Genomic DNA, 18,426 nt, shown 5'->3' with positions numbered 1-18,426 from the left:
AGCAGGGGCGGCTTGCCCAGAAAAGGTTTCTGGAAACCTCTCCTCGTGCCACAGTTAAGCCCTGTGTTCCAGACACATCTCCACTGATCACCTGCGGAGAAAACACCCATGCTTGGGAGTTTCCAGAAAGGCCTAGAGAGACCCTCAAATGTGCAGCTAGATCTGCAATTCTGATCCCCCTGGAGATGCTGAGAGGTTGAGTCACCTCCGGACCCTGAAAGCAGACAGAGGACAGGGTGAACCCAGTGTGACCACAGGGAGGCCAACAGAGACAGAGTCTGAGTGGGGTGAGGCGGGGGAGGCGGGAGGATCACGTGAGCTCAGCGGTCACCCGCGAGAGAAACCAGCTGTTGTCTCCCATGTGTGTTGTGGGCTGGGCTGCGGCCCCCCTACCACCCCCCACCCGCGACTGGTCAGCTGAAATCCCAGCTCCAGGCCTTCTGACTGGGACCCGACATGGAAATAGGTCTTTGTACGGGTAAGCAAGTTCAGATCCACACGGATCCCGCGGACCCCAGTGCAGTGACCGGTGTCTTGTAAGATGAGGGATATTTGGACCCAGAGACACAGGAGGAGAACACGGTGTGAAGAGGACTAGAGTCAGGGGACAGCAGCCTCACGGGGAAGGGGTGATGTCATGGCCATCGTAGCTGAGGGAGTGATGCCATCGTCATCAACAGCCGAGGGGCTGACGTCATCGCCAGCAAAGGGAGCGATGCCGTGGTCATCGCCAGCCCAGGGAGTGATGTCATCGCCAGCCAAGGAGCCCAGCACAGAGAACTCGGCCATGCCGCCACCTTGATCTCAGGCTTCCAGCTCCGGAATTCGACACAACACATTTCTGTGGTTTCAAGCCCCCAGTTGGAGGCGAGCTCCCCCCAAGGCAGCCCTGGGAAACGTACCTCTCACTCTAGCCCCACACAAAACACAGCTCCTGGCCCCCTCTGAGCTCTGATTTCCGCTCACAGCTCCAGAGACTGCTTTCTCCCCAGCGGGCATGGGTTTTAAACAGCCCAGCATTGTGTGAAGGGGGCTTGGGTTTTCCTTGTAACGGAAGAGATGGTTCACCAATCGCATGTTGGCCAGCGTGCTTTCTCTGTTCCCCCGGATTGAGATGCTCCTCGCAGCCAACACTATTTGTTTCCTTTATTAGGCTCAGTTGCCCCGAGGAGGGAAGAACATTGGATAAAACTTGAGGAGAGCGTGTTCCACGGGAACCAGATTAAACTTCTCATCAAAGTTGAATTTTCCTGTAACGGCCGTCCAAGAAAGGACAGCATGATGGGTCTGGCGGAAGATGGGGCCGCGCACGGTGACTGCTTTTCAATAAGGCAGCAGCCCGGGCAGCCGGTGACGAGCATGTCTATTGGTCTGTCTCTCCAGAAAGTCTCCTAGGGCGGACGCTTTAAGGGCCCAATCCAATCACTGATGCCATTCCTGACCCCCACTCAAGAAATTAGAGCCCCTTAGAGAAAGCATTCTTGACCGATCAGGGCCACTCCTTCAACTTGGGTGCGACATGATATTTCTTTTGGCAGGGGTCACTGGTGCGCATCACCCGTCATCACTAACTTATTAGATCTTGAGGCAATTAGCTAAAAACAAACAGAGGAGACAAGCCCGGTATTGAAACATAGAAACCAGAAGAAAATAGCCCATAGCGGTCCATTATTTCAAAGCTGCTTCAAAGGCAGGGGACGGGCTTCCTGGTGAAGAAAGGAGTGTATTGTTTTCACGCAATGTGTATACAGTAGAAGAGCTCACTGCATTATTTTCCTACTGATTTGGGTTACATCTGAGCTTGCCTTAAAATAATAGGTTGGTGGAAAGCACTTTTCAGTTTCCACCTAAACCCAGCCGAGTATGATTAGCCAAGGATTAAAAATCCAATTAGACTCTCCCTTAACATGGAGAAATCAGAAGAGGAATTTTGAGAGATGTATTGAAAAGCACTTCTTAATATGATTGAGTGTGATAACCCACACTAAACGGAAAACTGATCTCCTAGGGACCCCCTTGAATCTTCAGGACAAATTGACTTTCGCCATTTTCAGTATAAATGTGTGTTCCTTGCTATTAATTGTATTGATTAAGGACAGTAGATGTGTTTATATAAATATCCATAGGAGTGTAGTGATTTGTCTTTATAGCTGAAAGCTTACTCATCTCAGTGGGCTCTCTCTGCTCTTAGCAAGGGTGTTACGGTTAGATTTTGAGGCTTTTGAAAATATTTTATGTAACAGCATACCTACGTAACGACCTTAAAAGGAAACGTAATAATTTGCTGTGCGCCCCATATGGATTTCTTGGTTAAGTGCTGTGGACATGGTAAATATTACCTTACCTAATGTGATTTTCCTTTAGTCACATGTGGTGAATGTTACTAATTTTGCGAGGCAAGAGAGTCCTTGATTCTTATCACGAAAAGAAAACTAAATGGAAAGATTTTGAATAACGGTGTTAGTCATAATTGCTCAGGTCTACCTACCCCCCTTTTTTTATTCTCTGCTATTTAATGCACAATTTGATTTACACAGATACATATCGTGCAATTGCTTTTTTATGTCACTTGTCTGTTGCAGTCAGAACAGAGCACTCAGTGGTTCTGAGCACGAGCGGCATAGAGGGGGCTGTGCAGACGGAACGTTCTCGGACCGTCCGCGCACGTGATCCTGATCCTTGAAAACGCCCTGACTTTTAGTACAGAATATGTGACGTTCACCTGGCAAATAAAATCCAAACGCACGTTTTCGTTCAAAGAAATGAAAACCGAAAACGTGTTTTTCGCAAAGATGGGCGGGTGAGTTGCATGAGACCCTCCCCGCTCCTTCCTGCTCTGGGCCACGCTGGGTTGCTTCGGTCCTCAGCTAGCTGTTGGGTGAACCTTCCAGAAGAGCCGGACAGCGACACTCTGTGAACATCTTGCTTTCTCCTCCTCGAATTACGTTTCCGCCATCCTTCTCACAGTCTTTACGGGCCTCACCGGGGTCTTTCTGAGAATCCCCGGGCCGGGTGAATGCCGTCAGCTCCACGGGCTGGTACGCAGAACACGCGGGTTTGGCAAAACTCTTTCCCACAAGAGGTTTCAATTTGTCCCCACGCCCTCCCGGTGTCTGAGTCCAAGCCGCGGTGTGCGGATTCTTCTCCAGCCCCAGTTGCGGAGCCGCAAAGCCAAAGTCAGAAGATGAGACACAACTCTTTCAGACGGGATGTGCTGCTGTTTGTAGCTCTCGCAGGGTGTCGGGGAACCGGGTAACGGCCAGTAGAGAGGCTCCAGTGTCTCTGAAGACAAAATTCCCGTTGCCAGCATCCCGAGAGAAGGGCAGCTGTGGCACGCGGCTCTGCCCCAAGCACCCAGCCCCCCTGCGTTCCTCACCCCTGTCCAGGGAGGACACACACGGAGGAAGATGGGTGCTATGCTGGGGGGGCTCAGGCCATGCCATACCGCTTTGTTTTCAGAAGATTGCAATGGTTTGTTTTTTTTTTTAATGTTTATTTTTTTCGAGAGGGAGAGACAGAGGGCGAGCAGGGGAGGGGCAGAGAGAGAAGGAGGCACAGAATCCGAAGCGGGATCCAGGCTCCGAGCTGCCAGCACAGAGCCCAACGAGGGGCTCGGACTCATGGACCGTGAGATCATGATCTGAGCTGAAGTCGGAAGCTTAACAGAGTGAGCCACCCACAATTGGAAATAATTGCAATTATTTCCAATGATAAGCATTTTCTTTCCAGACAGTCTTAAGTGTCAGTGAACAGTGCAGGTAAGTATTGAGAAAGTAAGGTAGGTTTTTGTTCTTTCATATGTAAGCAAGACACGTTGCACAAACATATACATTCTCGGAAGGAACACGTCCAAGGCATAGAGACCTGGGATTTGGGGCTTTTCCCCCAGCTAGTGAAATGATGCTAATGAATCTGCCCACCTGCTCAGATTTACAGAGAGAAAACTAGAGCCAAGGTAGGCGAGAGGCATTTTTCAGGTGACAGAGTGAGCCCGCGGTGGAACCAGGATGAGGACCGGGCCTTTGTGGCTTGTCTTCCGATGTCCTTCAAGGACAAGGACCAGAACCCGAGTCTCTCTCTGCTTGATTTTGTGGATAAGACTGAGGGCAAATGTGACGCCTCTGAGTGTCTTTATCGGAACCATCAGATGGCTCACGAAGCAGCTGGGTGACAGCCGAGGTTGAAGGCCGGTGTCCCGGCCATCTGGGGCGCGGAGCTGAGCTCTGAAGAACTGAACGAGCCCACCGTTCCGGATGCTGTTTGCCGACTGCACGGGCACCGCCTCCCAGACGCGCGTGAGTCTCCCTCTTCCTGTCGGAGTTGTTCCTCAATACGCTCCCCACCAGAAAGGTGTTCTGAGGTTAGAAAGAAAGGACAACACGCTCAGTTGGGTAGCTATGGCCCTGAAGGTGGTTGATAAAGCCCTACGAATCATTTGTGTTGCTCTCGGATTATAGATGAGGGTGCAACACACCAGAATCACTCCCACCCTGCCGACCTCTGTTAGGGTCACCTCCTTCCAAAACATGTGTGACCTTGGGAGGTCTTTGAGTTCCTTGGTCTAAACCCCACTTTTGGCGGGTGAGATGCAGAGACTACAGTGGGGACCCACCGGCTTCCTTGGGTCCCAGGTTCCAGGCTACTGGTGCTTTCACTAGGTTATGATGTTCTCCTATGCTTCCACCTGCCGAAAACATGTCCAGACACACTCTTTAAGAGGCACGACAAGCAAACACACACTGAAAATAACCGCTTTTCAGCCTCTACCAGACACACAGTGCTCCTTGGGGTACCCTTGCCCACTGGCCTGCCGTACCCACTGCACACACCCTCAGGATGGGTTTCCAGGGTGAGTAGAGAGGGTACCAGTGCCTCCCTATCAGACCTTTGGCTCCAAATCCAGATCAACGAGGCTAAAAGGGTATTTTCTGTTAACGTGCGCATCTCCCTAAAAATGCTCAGAGCACACGTGGATCTGGGGCGAGGACCACAGCTAGACTTGTACAAACACGAACCCGCTTCATTCTTAACTTTTGAATCCCGCCCCGGGAACCTATCTGATGTTTTCGGTCTTGCTTTCCATGGGGAGTGCATAGTGGAGAACAGAGGAGTTTATCCAAGATCTAGGGCTGACTGATGTAAGGAAGACCGTGCTCACCGTGCTCTGTGAGGAAGACACATCAGATGGGAGGGAGACCCCACTCTTCCCAGCACCTGGACACGTGCATCCAGTTATGGGAAGACCCTCCTCGGGGGCTACATTGTACCCAATGCTTTGCCTTTTAATAAATCATATAATTCAGCTGCACATCCCTGAAGACATTTGACATTGACTATGTTTTTATTGAATCAAAAGTCAGGTAGAGTGGACAGCTTGGGGAAGGGCTTCTTGGTCCTTTAACAACATAATATCTGTGTCTTTGTGTTGATCTGGAGGAATGTCAGTCCCCACCCTCTCTCTCCAGGTGGACCCTTTCCCCTCTCAAATCTAGGTAGAATATTTGTGATTTTCAAGAATAGTAAGTTGTTTAGCAAAGCAACTAAATGGCATTTAACATTTAATATGGGTTTATTTTTTTTTTTTGTTTAATTATTTTTGAGAGAGAGACACACACAGAATGCGAGCAAGGGAGGGACAGAGAGAGAGGGAGACACAGAATCCAAAGCAGACTCCAGGCTCCGAGCTGTCAGCACAGAGCCCGACACGGGGCTCGAACCCACGAACCACGAGATCATTACCTGAGCCGAAGTCGGATGCTTAACCAACTGAGCCACCCAGGCACCCCGTATTTTTTTTAAGCCACACACCATTTGGAGACTTTCACATCTGAGCGGAAATTGCTATGTCTTTAATTTGGGCATGAGATAGAAATAAACCATACATTTTTGACACCCATCAAACAACTCAATGTTGGTTGTGTATGTATGTATACACGGTTTGAACAGACTCAACTTTTACTTACATCAGGACTTAAAATCTTTTTTTTTCCTTTTTTTTCAAATTTGTATTTAAATTCTAGTTATTTAAATTCTAGTTCATTAACATAGGGCTTAAAGTCTTGAGAGTTTAATACCTCCTGATTTGTGCCTACAGCTCGTTGTTTTCTAGAGTTCAGAGTACGATGGCATCCCTTTCCTAGTTTGCTTCTTCTCTGAGCTCTGATGGCTTTCTTGTGTCTCTTAACTATTTATTCATAAAGGAGCTACTCCAGCCTGGAGTGAACCGCATCAAACCGCTTCCCCCAAACCCCAGATCTCCCGGGGGGCTCCACACTCCACGGCAGCTTCTCTTATCACCTCAGCTCTGTCCTGCCAACAGACCCACATGTCCCGCATTCACGTCCTTCACCCAGAACTACTTCCTCAGCTTCACACACTGCCTCCCCCCTTGCCTTTCTCTCCAACGCAAAGGCTCGTCATAGAACATGGTGCATCTGTCCATTTATCTACCTTTCGGTACAGATCTCACGTGCATCATGTTACGTCTGTCCCCAAACTTGCACCTTTTGGTGCTATTGTAACAGTCTTTAGCCATTTCCACTTCAAATTTCTCATTGCTAATTCTCTTATGTTCCTCCAGCAGCTTCTCTCTGGAGTGTGATGTCCAGGCCAACCATCTTCACATTCTGGCAGAGTTGTCTTTCACTGCCCAGGAGAGGGTCTGCCCTGAATCTCCCACACTGACCCCAGAGCCTCACTTGCAGCAGAAGGACAAACCCATGGCGTCTAGAAGGTGGGATGACCACCACTCCCAGAGGACAGCAGTAGCCACTGTTCTGATAACAGCAGGGAGAGTTTCTCATTCTCCTTCCTGGCAAGTCCCACAAAGACTCCGTGTAAAAGGACACAAATTTGAGTCATCTACAGGCTTGCCATTTATAACCAGTGAATAGCTTCCCATGTGACTCAACTTAGACATTCATCTAAATATATATTTTCTTATTTAAAATATTTACCGCTCTGTACTATCTCTCAGCATTCTCAAGACTTCACAATGTATGGCTCATGCCCTTGTATTAAGTAGTAATTCTCAAAAGTAAATGTTATATAGGCCTCAGCTCTGGGCTATCTTCTGTTTCTGTGTTTCAATTCACCTGGGAAAACTATGTCAGGCAGACACAGGAAGGTGCTTTGGAGGCAATTCAGGAAAGCGAGTCCCACATCAAAACAGGCAGCTCAACAAGGCAAGGACAGGGACATGCCAGCTCACATGATGGGAGAAGGAGAGCAGGCCCTTCAGGAGGTAGAGGAGTGAGGAGGGAAAAGGGTCCTGAAGCTGGTGTCTGGGTCTCCTCCTGTGTAACAAAGGGGTCAATTCTAACACCAAAGTAGAGCAGAGAAAGGAAATAGTAAGCATATGAGCAAAAACCAATAAAACAATCAAGAAAATTAACTCAAGCAAAGTCTGATTCATTGGGATGATCAATGAAATTGACAAATCTCTAGCTTGACTGAGTAGGAAAAAGAAAGAGAAGACACAAATTACTGATATCATGAATGACGGAGGGGACATCACTACTGACCCAACAAACAATAAAAAGATATGACAGGATATTGTGAATGACTCTATGGCAATGAATTTAAGGACTTAGATGAAATGAACATATTTTGAGAAAAATACAAAATACTGAAAGATACAAAAAAGCAAAGCTCACTCAAGAAAAAATTGACATCTTGATATCTCTGTAGCCCTTGAAGGAATTAAACTTGTATTAAGAACTCTTCCCACACACACAAAAAATCAGATCCAGATGGCTTTACTGGTGAATTGTAAAAAATGGATGAAATAATACCTATTCTACACAAACTCATCTGGCATGAAGCCAGCATCACCCTGATTCTATAACCAGACAGAAGCATGAGAGAAAAATTTAAAAAATATTCTAATAACTTACAGGAAATTAGATGCAAACATTTATTAAATTAATTCAAAAATTTATGAAAATGTTAAAAATCATGAATAAGTAGAGAGATGCAAGGTTGATTTTACTTGAAAATTAGCCAGTGTAATTAATATACTTTTTAAAATATATAATTATCTCAATAGATGTAGAAAGAAACATTCAAGAAAAAGTAATATATTTTTATTATAAAACTTTCAGTAAAATAAGAATAGAAGGAAACCTCCTTAACCTAATGATGGGAGTCTAAAATACTTACAGCTAACTCCATATCTAATGGTAAAAATACTAAATATTTTCTACAAAACAGGAAAATGGCAAATATTCCACTCTCATATCTTGTATTCAACATTATTCTAGAAGTCACAGCAGTGACACAAGATGATAAGAAAGAAACAAAAACATATGAATTAGGGGGAAAAAAGGAAGCAAAAATATTTTTATTTACAAATCTGATCATTTATGCAGAAAATTATAAGAAACATAGAAAAAGTTATTAAGAGTAATAATTTAGTTTGCAGAATACAAGGTAGCAATAAAAAATCAGGAATTGAAAAACAACATGTTTGCAATAGCATTAAAATATTTAAAAAATAAAGACAATTTGACAAAAATTGTGTAAGGTCTATCAACAGAAAACTAGGAAACATTGCTGGGGATATTGAAAAATCTAACTAAATGGAGAGATCTATGCTCTGGATCAGAAGACTCAATATTGTCAAGATGTCAATTCCTCCCAAATTCATCATTATCTTTAACACAAATCTAGCCAAAAATCCTAGCAGCCTTTTTTTTTTTTTTTGTAGAAATTGACAAGTTGATTCTGAAATTATATGGAAATGCAAAAGACCTAGCACGGCTTGTTCTTTGAATAAGAACAAAGTTGGAGGATATATGCTACCTTAAATCCAGAATTTTATAAATTTATTATCAAGATAATGTTGGATTTCCATAAAGGTACAAGGACTAATAAACGAAAAAAAGTAGAGAATTCAGAAATGAATTCACACGTATATGGTGAGCTGATTTTCAACAAAGGCACGAGGGCATTTCAGTAGCGAAAAGATAATCTTCTTAGCAAATGGTGCAGAAGAATAACTTTCACTTTACCTCACACCACAGTCCAACAGGAATCAGGACAAAACTAAAATGCAAACAAAGATACAAAGATGCACCCATTCTGGTTATTATTCATGAGTAATGAAAAAAAGGACATTTTGTGATATATGGTTTCAGAAACCCATGTGAACTTTAGGGAAAAAAATTAGGTAAGTAAATTCTTAATTCCAATTAATAATCGAATCAGTAGAAGGGTCTCTGCAGAGAAAAATGAAGAATCCAGGAAAAAGTTGTACTAGTTAAAACCACGTAACTTGTTAATTATTTAACGGTATGTTGATAATGTAGTTATGAACTATAATGTAATTATTAAGAAATCAATCTATAAATAGATTAAAATGCCATAATAAAAAGTATTTGGAATAGCATTCCGATTCACTTAAATGCACGCAAGCTGGGAAGAAAAGGAAAAGTTGGTCCCTATGAGCTCTGGAGCCTGGAGGAGGGGTGAAGGTGCTGTATCATGTTAGTGCTGGGAAATTATGCAGGCACAGATGGTCCCTTAAACATGGAGAGAGAGGATCACAGGGTGAAATGTCTACACTACCGGCAGGGGGAGGTGGTATTTTATGGCATTAAATATATGATCAATAAACAATTCAATTATGGACTTCATGCGTTTAGCAACATGGGAGGAAAAAAAAGGCAAAATCTGTTACAAATGCAGCCCAAGAAGAGACGGATAGATTATAATCATATTGGGAAACTATAACATCTCTTTGGATGTTTTTAAGTTTTCTTTTTCTTTTTATTTTGAGAGAGAGATAGAGAGCAAATAGGGGAGGGTCGGAGAGAAGGAGACAGAATCCCAAACAGGCTCCACGCTGTCAGCACAGAGCCCGAGGCGGGGCTCAAACCCACAACCCTGAGATCATGACCTGAGTAGAAGTCAAGAGTCAGACACTCAACTGACTGAGCTGCCCAGGTGCCCCTACACCTCTGGATTTTTGACAAATCATAATAATAATCACAACTACAACTACACACACACACACACACACTTAATTTTGAATAATGATGAAAATGTTTCATCCGACAGGCATTAAGATATAGAAAAGTCTACATTCCATAGATAATATATTTTATTTTACTTACACCCAAGTGTTAAATCATATAGAACATCTCAATATATTTCCACAAGTACAAAGCATGGACTGAATTCTTTTATCAGGGTGCAACAAGGCTGGAATCAATGATACAAAGAGGGACAAACATATCAATCTGGATAGTGGACAGGCTGCCTCTACGTACCTCTTGAACCAAATAGAACTGAAATCTGAGGTTGAAAATTAATCAGAAATGAATAAAAATCAGAAAATGTAACTTTAAGAACTCAGAGACTATGGCTAAAGCCATACTCTGAGGAAAAATTATAACCTCAAATGTTTTCAGCATTCAGTAGGACGTGTAATATGCGTACACAATTACAGTACATACACTCAGGTCTAAGAAAAACAGCAAGGTGCAAAGTTCATACTACCAGGTCATTCCCTTATTTAAAAAATTAGAAACAACCAAAACCCCTTGTTAAATAAAAAATATGATGCAGTAAAACCCTACCAATGATTACACTTCAGTAATGGTATCGTTGTGCGCTACTTCTTTTTTCTCTGAAAATTCTACCATTATTATGCTTTAGATAATATATTTATACTTAAAAGAAATACAAAATATCTAGGCTTCTACCTAAGAAATACATAATGCAGCCTACTTGTGATTTTAAACTTTTAAAACAGAGATGTCAATTCATGAGGTTGTTCAATTAAATTCTTTTTTTTAAGTCAAGTTAGTTCATGTACAGTGTAATCTTGGCTTCAGAGTAGAACCCGGTGATTCATCTCTTACATACGACACCCAGTGCTCATCCCAAAAAGCATCCTCCTTAATGCCCATCACCCATCTAGCCCATCCCCCCACCCGGCTCCCCTCCAGCAACCTTCAGTTTGTTCTTGGTTATTTAAGAGTCTCTTATGGGGGCACCTGGGTGGCTCAGACGGTGAAGTGTCCGACTTCAGCTCAGGTCACGATCTCACCATTTGTGGGTTCAAGCCCCATGTTGGGCTCTGTGCTGACAGCTCAGAGCCTGGAGCCTGCTTCAAATTCTGTGTTTCCCTCTTGTTCTGCCCCTCTCCTAGTTGCACTCTCTCTTTCTCTCTCTCTCAAAAATAAGTCAATATTTTAAAAAAATTTAAAATAAAAAAAAAGAAGTCTCTTATGGTTTGCTTCCCTCTCTGTTTTTTATCTTAGTTTTCCTTCCTTACCCTTACGTTCATCTGTTGAGTTCCTCAACTTCCACATATGAGTGAAATCATATGATATCTGTTTTTCTCTGAGTTATTTCACTTAATACACTCTGGCTCCATCCACATGGTTGCAAATGGCAAGATTTCAATCCTTTTCATTGCTGAGTAACATTCCATTGTGTGTGTGTGTGTGTGTGTGTGTGTGTGTGTGTGTGTGTATGTACACATATACCACATCTTCTTTATCCATTCATCCGTCGATGGACATTTGGGCTCTTTCCATACTTTGCCTGTTGTTAAAAGTGCTGCTATAAACCTCGGGGTGCAGGTGTCCCTTCGAACCAGCGTTTTCGTATCCTTTGGATAAGTATTTACTAGTCCCTCCTGCCATTTGAGCATGCCCATTTGGCTTACAGCGTTCTTTCTGGGTTCACATACTCATGGAGATCTTACAGAATATTCTAATCAGATTTCTAACTCTGCACAGACCATTCTCTATCCCATTGTAATAAAACCTGACTTACGTATCCTTCAGAATCAAAGTTCCTTTTTAGGAGAGACGATGGATCCTGGGCCTGAGGCTGTCGATGACATCTCGGATGCTGGCATTTGGAGGCAGGGTTTGGGGACCCTGTCCCCTTAAAGCAGGCATCCCTGAGTCAGCCTGAGGATGTTCCGCTAGAAGCAAGAGGGACCCAGGCCGGGTCCCACGAGATGCCCAGCCCAGAGCAGGCAGGGGCAAGAATGGCCGTGGCTGGGGGGCCGGGGCTTTCCACGGAACGTGCCCCTCCCAGGGCTGGCGAGGACACCTGGATGCTTCTCTGGAGCCCTGGTTATAAGTTCTGCCCGGTCAGCATCCGGCGCTGCAGGTGTAGAAAAAGTGAACTTGCACCTGAAAGCCCTTAGGAGCCTTCTCCAAAGTGGAGACCTTCCAGAGAAAGCGGAATGGGACCAGATCCCAGGGTAGACACCTCCCACGGGAAGGAGGAGGGCTGGGTCTGGGAAGAGCAGATTCCAGAGCAAAATGAGCTGTTTGTCAACAAGACAAGAGAGAGTCAGTCGGAGGAGAGACATTCCGAGCCCACCCCGCCCCGCACGTGGGGGTTGAGACTGAAGGTTAGGACAGGGCTCCCCACTCTGCTAAGACCTGTGTGCTTCCCCGGCCCCCCCACCCCCACCCTCCATCTGAGAACGTGGGGCAAACGCGGCACAGGCTCCCGGAGGGCTCAGGCCCTGACGGGTGTCAAACGCCACATGATGAATGGGGAGCCCTGGGGTCACACCTCCCCTGCCAGCCAGCCCTTCCGGCCGTGAAGGTAGGGGTGCTGCCTCCACAGAGTGCTTCTGGGCCCCACTTCGTTGCCAGAGGTGTTACCAGTGTCTCCTGCCCAACAACATCGGCCCAAACAGGGCGGCCGACAGCCGCCGAAGGTGTCCAGGTACGAGCTCCCCAGCGCCTCTTTCTGGGGCGGCCTGCTTCTGTCCTTGTCCCCACCAGCCGGCCACAGGGTCTGCCATGAGCAAACCAGCCAAACACTCGTGCTGCAGGGGAAGCTGCTTCACCCCAAGAATGAGGCCGTGTGGCTCCGGGGTGGAGGGAGAGGACGTGAGGCCGTAGGAAATGGCTGGACGTTCGAGGCCAGGCCCGGGGAAAGGCACAGGACGACGAGCTGTGACGCGCACCGGAGGTCAGGCGCCGCATCAGTTTCAGTGGGAGAAGCCTCTTCCAGCAGTTTCTGGGGCTGGAGAAGGCCCAGCTGTGAGACCAGAGGAAACACAGGTCACCGGGCCACCGAGGCACAGAAGTACTTGCCTTCTGCTCCCTCACGGTGCTCCCTGCGTTCGCATTTCCGCGAGGCCCAGCCAGGCTCCCTGCATTCACCAGGGGAAATGCCCCGGGAGCCCCCTGCACGGGCCCAAGGCCACGTGTCCCCTGGAGCCCTTGCCCGCGACGGCCATGAGCACCTGGACGGAGCCGTGTCCCTGAGAGCCCCCACTCCTGCGCCCCCAGGTTGACCGCGGTGTAGCTGGGGGACGTATGGCCTTAGGCCGGGCTTCTTCTGCCAGTCCACCCCACACAGGGTCACATGAGGCCGGAGGCAAGCGACACTCCCGGCCCCGGACCCCGTTCCTTCCTTTGGACGGTTGACACTCCTATCTGTTCCTCCCTCCGTCCTTCTCTCCCTCGTGAGGAGGCCAGTCTGGACCAAACGGTGACAAAGAACTGTTTTATTACTCGCCAGTGACAGAGAGTCAAGAAAGCCCGGACGTGCCACCCGCCCTCTCCGGATCGTGTACATTTTTTCAAGTGAATTCCCTTGAAATGACAGCGCGTGTGTCCTCCCTCGTAAGACCGGACGTGTTTCTGCTCCCATCAGGTCAAGAGGGGTGTGGATCCTCTTATCGCTCGCGCAAAAAGCCGCCGCAGCACGGATGGAGGGCTGGGCTCCGTGGCTTCCGTGCAGGACCAGCCTCGCGGCGATCACAGCCCGCTGTCTCGGCCCCCCAACATCCCGGGCACACGGCTCAGCTGTGACTTCACTCAACCGTCCCTCCAGACAGGTGCTAACAAGTGACTCGGCATTTTCCTCTGGGCACACGTGAAACGAGCTGAACAAACAGGCCCGTCTCCTTCGGCAGGTGGGGGGGTCCAAAGAAATAGGGGTCCAAAGTGGGGAGACTTCCGTTTTGTGAGCAGCGAAGGGACTCAGAAGTGCGCACGCTTTCACCCCATTTACCACCAGGAGAGGGGTCACCTCACCCGCTCTCAGGGACAGGGACCGTGGACCCACAGCTCCCCCTGCCCCCCGCTTGGCTGAAGCAGGTCTGTGCTCACCTGGGCTAGCTGGGGGGCCGGCTCGTTTTCCAGAAGTGTCTCCTTCCCCTTGACATAAATAAACATCACATGTAAATTGAAATCTTATTGTAACTGGGAGACAATAGGATTTTAAAAGGTCTGAAAACAGGATCAACATCTTGTTATCGTGTTATGCTCTGATTTAAACAATTTTGAGATCCTGTGAGGATTCCTCATGAAATATCTATTTCATTTGTGGTGCAAGCCCCAACTGAGATTTAAAAAAAAAAAAAAAAAAAAAAAAGGAAAGAAAGAAAGCAAAAACTCCAACAACATGACATGACTCAAACAGTACTTTCTTATTAACCAACAAGAACAATTAGGAAATGTTTCCAGTAACTTTAATCTCTGTGCTTGAATACACATTGTTCATTTTCCTATGTCAACAAGCACAGCCTGACCCGTGAGCAGATTTCCATATGCTAATTCACCTACTTTCCTTTCTGAAAGGCTCTAGTTTCCTGACTGTTCATGCCAGCCGACACGGAACGGTTTCTGCTTTTCGTTCTCTGCAAAATAATGTATTGTTGCAAAGTGATTTATAATCAATGGGATCTGGGAAGGAACTACAGTGTTGATTGTCGTTGACAACCAAAAATGCATTCTTAATGAAATAATAACACCGGCAGCTTCGCGGACGCAAGCCGATCGTGTAGTGTATTTTCTGTTCGGAAGCGTGATCCTCGCTTTCCGTTCAGAGCTGCTCCGAGACGGTGATCGTTGCTGAGAGCATTGTGTAAATACAGCGTGCCGTGGAGAGTCCAATGCGTCTATGGCGAAGGAGGAGTGATCACTCTTGCTGGGAATTGCGGCTGGCAGTGCATTTCATTAACATTATTTTTCAGCTTTACTTAACTCGGCAAACCTTGATTAGCCTCAATCAGAGGTCCCTCAAACCACACAATCTATAACTAATGAAGATGATTCCAGGATCGTAAAGAAAGTACTATGAACAGCCAGACACAAATGCAGAGCCTCCTTACAGCCAGCATAAAAATGGAAGAAGGACACAAAAGTGAACGTAAAACTCTACCTCATACCAATTTGTGTGATGGAATCGGGGGAAATCAGTCATTTATCCCCACAAAATCCATAGCTTTGCCATGCAAACTCAGTCGTATAAAGCTCCAGAAAGATTTTCTGATTGGATTTGGTAGTAAACCACTCCACATTTTAAGCTCACTAATTATACAAAACGTAACGTTTTATTTCATCTAGTCACTCCAATTTCTGTTACTTAATTCGCTGAAATATGTGTGCTTCGAGTCGGATTATGCTTCTTCTGAGGGACCGGCCTCCGTTGTCATTGGGTCCTGTATTAATTGCGGTATGAACTTTATTGAATTTACTGAGTGCTTTGCTGGATGGTCTCCAAACACTAACAGGCAAATGAAATTAAATAAAAAGGGTCAGCTATGTTTAAGAGCGTCGTGTAAGTGCTTTAGGGACTGGGTATAATTAAAGAGGCTGTAAACCAAAACGGCGAGTGAAAATGTCACTCTCACCTGAGCGTCCCCGCAGGACGGAGGCGTCCAGCCGAATCCACCATGGAGCGGGGTGTCGCGGCCAAAATGCCCGCAAGGGTGTTGAATGGAAACCGGGCCTCCGAACAGGGTGGTGCAGGTGCCTGGAGAAGCCCGAGCTGCGTGGAAAGGCCGTGCGGGGAGCCGGACTCTTCCCACACGAGGTAAACCTCCCAGCGGGATTCAGGACTGCCCCGGATGCTTTCCCCGACGCGCCTTGTTCAGCTCACTGTCCGTTGCCCTGAAGACTGGAGACACGCGCCCTCAGACACACGTCCTGTCTCAGAACGCCACCACCAACACAACCGCTGGAGAGCGGAGATTTTCACGTCGTTCCTCCAGGTCCCGACCGCTAGCAGATGCCTGGAACGTAGCACATGCTTTGTCTTTTTAAATGTTTATTTACTCATTGAGAGAGGGAGAGAGAAAGAGAGAGCGAGGGAGGAGGGGAGGGGCAGAAAGAGAGGGAGGGCAGGCTCCACTCCCAGGGCAGATCCCGACGTGAGACTCGAACTCACAACTGAGAGCATGACCTGAGCCGAAATCAAGAGTCGGATGCTTTGGGGCGCCTGGGGGGCTCAGTCGGTTGAGCGCCCGACTTTGGCTCAGGTCCTGATCTCGCGGTCTGTGAGTCCGAGCCCCGTGTCGGGCTCTGAGGTGACAGCTCAGAGACTGGAGCCTGCTTCCCATTCCGTGTCTCCCTCTCTCTCTGCCTCTCTCTCTCTCACTCGTGCTCTGTCTCTCTCTTTCTCAAAATAGACAAACATTCAAAAAAAAATTTTTTTTAAAGAGTTGGATGTTTAACCACCTGAGCCACCCAGGAGCCCCCACAGTAAATTCTGAATGGGTCAATTCTGAATTAGTGAATGGGTAAATAGCATAGAAATACCTAAAAAGCTATAAGAAAAAGCATTTTTACAAGGTGGAAAATATTGTGGCAATCTAAAAATGACCCCAATATTTGTTATCAATCTCCTCTTCTGGTCTGCACCTCTGCTCTCCGCAGAGTGGGTGCACCTGTTAATGGTTTTTGTGGGGCTGGTCACTGAACTGTGGCCACATACGCCTGTGATCCTGCTCTGAGAGACAACCGTGGTGTCCTGACCGCGGCTAAGCTGACGCACACCCAGTCCGTGCCGTCCCTCTAGACACGCCTTGATTACTGAGCCCCCGGCCACAGGAAGGGCACAGGCACCTCACCCCTGCACAGGCCTGCCTGCTGCTGGAGCAGCCACGGTCGCTGGGCCACGGGAAGGGCACTGCCCCTCTGGCCTCAGCGTTCTTAGGGTCGAGTGAGCACTGAGCAGCCCCTCGGAGGGGCTCTGAGGCCCCTGGAGGAGGTGGAGAAAGGAACACGGTGGGTGAGCATCTCTGTCTGAAGGATGTGGCTGGGCTGACGGGACACAGCGCAGAACGTAGGCCAGGAACACGGTTGCAAACACCCGGACGAAGCCGGTGTAGACACTAAGAAGCAGGGTGTATCAGATCACCCCGCAACACCAGGGGAGAGGGGCAAGCTTCCTTCTCACGTGGGACTGGAATCCTCTCTTTGTTCCAAAACTATTTATATAATATGCGTAAACATCATAGATTGTATGCTCTCTTGTAGTTGTCTGTAAGTACTATATGCATTATTATCAATGTTGGAGCAGAATATTTTCTGAAAATTCTTAATTCTACTTGGGTCCGAGGCTTCATTCATTTGCTTTGAAAGTAGGGGGGCAGGTGAACACAGAGGGGTCAGCACAAGGGAGAGAGAAAGGACCCTCCCGACTCACTCGCGGGGCTGCTGTGGGTCAGCGTGGGTGAACGAGGACTGAGAGTCATCTCATGTCGATACGATGCTTTCTTTGGAAAAATCACATCCACCAAATGCATTTCCACGTGCTTGTGAAATTCACCACGGATTTTGTAGAGATTTCAAGTAAAGTTGGAAAATGCAAGGAGATGGGAGTCGAAGGTTCATCTGCTAACTTAGTCTGGGAAGCAGCCTCACTGTGGGTGGAGATCACAGGACCCTGGGGGTGTTGCGTATCGGTCTTATTTGGCCCCTCCGGTCTGCTGGGCTCTCAGCTGAGCATGAGCATCGGGCAGTCACAGGTGACGCAGCAAACAGAAGCCTTGGCTCCCTCCCTTCCCGCTGGGGAGTCGGCGAGGGTGGGGTGGTCCCAGGTGAGGGTGGCCCTGAAAAAGAGGCCCGGGGTACAGGCAGCACAGGAGGGACAGCTGGCTGCTTCCTGATGCCACACGGAGTCCCCAGAGCTGAGCGGGTTTCTAGAAGCTAGCAGTTCTCCGCCCACGGGGGCAGTTTTTAAAATATCATTGCCAAGGTCCAACCTCGTCTAGTTGACTAGAATCCCTACAGGTGAGGCCCCGCTAGGTGTGGTTTGCAAAGGCCTCGGGGCAGTCCTGCCACACAGGAGGGGGGAGAAGGAGCCCCACATGGACTGCAGGGAGGGCAGCCCACACCGAAAGCTGCCCTGAATTAAGGAGGGGCTGGAAGGGGCCCCAACCTGCACGAGGATCTACCTTACTCAGCACGGGCCCAGGGTGGCCCCTTCTCAGTGCAGACGCCCCGAGTGATGAAGCTGAGTCTGAGAGAACCCAGCCAGGATCCAGGGTCCCGGGCACCTGCGTGCATCTGTGCTGGGTCCCACAGTGACACAGACGAGCCCTGTGCGGGGAGGACGCTGGCTTGGGGCGCAGCGGGGTCGTCCGGGAGGGCACGCACATGTGAGCGGGGAGAGATTTTGCACGGGACTTGAGAGGTGCACTCTCTCACT

The sequence above is a fragment of the Panthera onca genome, chromosome A1 (genome assembly GCF_046562875.1).
Source record: "Panthera onca isolate mPanOnc1 chromosome A1, mPanOnc1 haplotype 2, whole genome shotgun sequence".
NCBI lineage: Eukaryota > Metazoa > Chordata > Mammalia > Carnivora > Felidae > Panthera > Panthera onca.
Note: the sequence above shows the minus strand (reverse complement) of the source record.